The sequence below is a fragment of the Notamacropus eugenii genome, chromosome 2 (genome assembly GCF_028372415.1).
Source record: "Notamacropus eugenii isolate mMacEug1 chromosome 2, mMacEug1.pri_v2, whole genome shotgun sequence".
In the NCBI taxonomy this organism is placed as follows: domain Eukaryota; kingdom Metazoa; phylum Chordata; class Mammalia; order Diprotodontia; family Macropodidae; genus Notamacropus; species Notamacropus eugenii.
This window is the reverse complement of record NC_092873.1, coordinates 95,052,570-95,056,524: the sequence shown is the minus strand read 5'-3', so window position 1 is coordinate 95,056,524 and position 3,955 is coordinate 95,052,570. Positions and strand designations below refer to the sequence as shown.

The following is a 3,955-nucleotide window of genomic DNA, read 5'->3' as shown; positions in this document are numbered from 1 at the left end:
ATATATCATAATTTGCTTAGCCATTCCTCAATTGATGGACACCCCTCAGTTTCCAGTTCTTTGCCACTACAAAAAAAATAACTGCTATAAATATTTTTTAACAAATTAGTTTTTTTCTTCTTTCTCTCATCTTTTTAGGGTATAGGTGTATTAGTGGTTTTGCTAGATTAAGGGGCATGAACATGTTAGTGGCTTTTTGGTTATAGTGCTGAATTGATTTCCAGTACTATATCACAACTCCACCAACAATGCATTGGTGTATCTGTTTCCCCATAGCCTTTCCAACATTTGTAATTTCCCTTTTTGTCATCTTTGCAAATATTATATGTGGGATACTGAACCTCACAGTCATTTTACTTCTAATTTCTCTAATGATTTTGGAGAATTTTTTCATCTGGTTATTTGTAGCTTGCATTTCTTCCTTTGAAAGCTACTTGTTTATGTCCTTTATCTGTTAGGGAATAGTTCCTATTCTTAAAAATTTGAATTGGTTTTTCTATATATCTTGGAAATAAAAACGATCAGAATAACTTTCTGCACTGATTTCTTTTTCTAGTTAACTGTTTCCTTTCTAATTTAAATCTGTTATTTGTGTTTGTGTAGAAACATTTGAACTTTAATCAAAATTATTTTATTTTCTGTAATCCTCTTTATCCTTTTTTTTTTGGTTCAAGAAAGCAGATCCATGTACCTGAAGTATAATTTCTTCTTTATCTAATTTGTTTATGATGTGACCTTTTATATCTTTTTTAAAATTATTTTTTCAATTAACAAGCGTCTGTACTTTCCCTTTTTTATTTGCTTTCTCTCCCTCCCTAAGAAAAAAAGAAAAAAAAAACCCAACAAAAACATATAGTCCACAAAATAAATTCCCACCGAGGCTGTGTCCAAAAGTGGTAAGTCTCACTCTGTATATGTATTTCATCATCTCTCCTTCAGGAGGTAGACAGCATTTTAAATCACCGGTCTTCTGGAATCATGGCTGACGATTGGGCCTTTCAGAGTTCTGAGGTCTTTCAAAATTCTTTGTTTTTACAGAGTTACTGAAGTATACATTGTGCTTTCTGTTCACTCCACTCAGAATGAGCTAAAAGGGAGACCTGAGCGTTCCCTGCTCTTCCCACAGCTTCCTCCTTTGTATATACATCTCCTTACATTCCCCGATTGGGTGAGATACGATCTGCCATTCCCCCCGTCATTGCTCTACTGGATCGGTATTTCCCTCCATTTCCTTTTTTTTTTTTTGGAAGATCATCATTTAACAAAAGTCACTAGCAGGCCCTCTATCCCTTTTTATTTCTTTTATGACCCTTTAATGTAGATACTTGTTTCTTAGGGGCTCATAGCATTCCTCTTCCTCCATTAAAATGCAAATATGCGGGGAGCCCGAGGCGCCGGGGCCGTAGAGGCGGCGGGCGGGGCGCCGAGGGGAGGGTTGGGGGGATGGCGCGGACCCCGGCACAGCTTCCCTGGGCTTGTCCCCGGAGCACAGCTCCTCCCGCTCCCCCCGTTCCCCCCGTTCCCCCCGTTCCCCCCGCTTCCCCCGCTCCCCCCGCTCTTCCCGTTCCTCCCGTTCCTCCCGCTCCTCCTGCCGCTGCTTTTCCAGCTGTTCTTTTTCTCCCGGTCCTGCGGTGCCTTAGCTGGACCAATTATTGTGGAACCGTTTGTCACAGAGTATGGGGGAAGAATGTTTCATTGAAGTGTATAATTGAAGTAAACGAAACGATAACACAAGTTTCATGGGAGAAGATTCATGGCAAAAGTTCACAGACCGTTACAGTTCCTCATCCTCAATATGAATTCAGGAGGCCTATCAAGGGAGAATCTTATTTAAAAATCATTCACTTAACGATGTAACAATTGTTCTCCACAACTTAGACTTTTCTGATTCAGGAGAATATATATGCAAAGCAGTTACATTCCCATTAGGAAATGCAGTCATCTACAGCTGTAATTATACGGTTGAACCTACTGAGAGCTCAAAAAAAGGGAGCATACCCTTTAATAGATGGTGGATATAAAACAGTAGCAGCCATTTGTACAGCAGCCACTGGAAAACCAGTTGCACAGACTGAGTGGGAAGGTGATCTTGGTGAAATGAAATACACCATAACTTCTTTTCCAAATGAGACTGTGACTATTGTAAGCCAATGAAAGTTTATTCCAACTAAATTTGCTCGAGGAAGATGTATTACTTGTATTGTGAGGCATCCTGCTTTGGAAAAGGAAATTCATTACTCTTTTATATTGGATATGCAATATGCCCCTGAAATTTCACTCACAGGGTATGATGGGAATTGGTTGGAAGAATGAATGTTAATCTCAAATGTAAGAGGGATGCAAATCCACCACCTTCACAGTCTAAATGGAGCAGGTTGTATGGACAGTGACCTGAGAGTTTAGAGACTTCAGAGAATACTCTGTATTTTATCAGTCCACTGACTTACAATTACTCTGGTGTTTATATCTGTAAGGTTACAAATTCCCTTGGCCAATGAAGTGCCCAAAAGATCATCTACATATTAGATCCTTCTACTACTACCACTCTACCACCTACAGTTCAGTGGTGTTTCTCAACAGTTGAATTTGAAGATGTAGATGCACCACCTAAAAAATTGCCTTTTCCATGATCAACTTTGGCAACAATTAAGGATGGCACAATTGGCACCATCATCAGTGGTACAGTGAGTGGGGCTCTCCTCCTGATACTTGTGTTTTGGTTAAAATATTCTTCTATAGGAGAAGACAGGCGTTTGGTGGTGACTACTTTGCTAAGCACTACATTCCACCATCAGATATGCAAAAAGAATCACAAATTGATGTTCTTCATCAAGATGAGCTTGATTCTTACTCTGACACTGTAAAAAAAGAAAATAAACATCCAGTTAACAATCTAATATCTGAAAACTACTTAGAAGAACCTGATAAATCTCAGTGGAACAATGTAGACAACCTGAACAGGTCTGAAAGACCAATGGATTATTATGAAGATATAAAAATGGGAATGAAGTTCGTTGGTGATGAAAGTTATGATGACAAGAAGATAACTTAGTTTCACGTGTAGATGGTTCTGTAATTTCCAGGAGGGAGTGGTATGTTTAGCAACCACTAAATGAAAATGACTGTACAATGTTTCATTCATTTTAGTTGATCATTTTCAAATTGTTCATACTTTTTCTTGAAGGAAGAATAAGCTTTTTGAAGTTGATTTTCAAGCTTACTTTTTATATTCTAACTTGACAAATGGAAATGTAAAATCTAGGTTGAATGTATATGAGCTGCTTTATACATTTTTTCAATGCTGTACTGTCTCAAAATTTGAATTTTAATGCAGGGTACTTTATTGGTCTGTGGCACAGGTAAGAAGAAAAATGTTAACTTAAAGTTAAATGTATAATTTGTTTTGGTACAAAAATTTAAAACAGCAACTACTTTGGCAAAGAAAAAAATGCGAATATGGGACAGCTGCAGTAGATAGAGCACTGACCCTGGAGTCAGGAATACCCGAGTTCAAATTGAGCCTCAACTTGACACTGAATATCTGTGTTGATGGGGTGCTTGGGTGCGTGTGCTTGGACTCCAATTCTAAAATCACATTTCTCTTTAAAAATCACATTTCTCCCTAGCCTCAAAACTCCATCTCAGACAGTTTCTTCCTAGACCAAGGATACAACCTGCCCTAACAAAACTTTTATCTCTTTTCCTGATACAGCAGCCAGCTACACCTATAGAACTTATTAGTCTGAACCAGTTGTTTACTGGTTGAACAGGTTGTGCATGGTCATAACGACATTTACTACTCACTGACCAATTATTTGTATCCTAGACTTAGACATACATATACTCCCTTACATTTGTCTTGTGTAATGAGATATTGATGAGAACAGCCTTGTATTCTTTAGTCAGGAATAGTTGACTTTGTGACTTTTCAGGCATAAAACCACACCTCCATGTA

At 38.3% G+C, this 3,955-nt stretch overlaps 1 pseudogene; it reads left to right on the top strand.

Moving 5' to 3' along the window:
- Positions 1–1,375: 1,375 nt before the first annotated feature.
- LOC140522767 (nectin-3 pseudogene) lies at positions 1,376–3,102 on the top strand (annotated as a pseudogene).
- Positions 3,103–3,955: the final 853 nt, after the last annotated feature.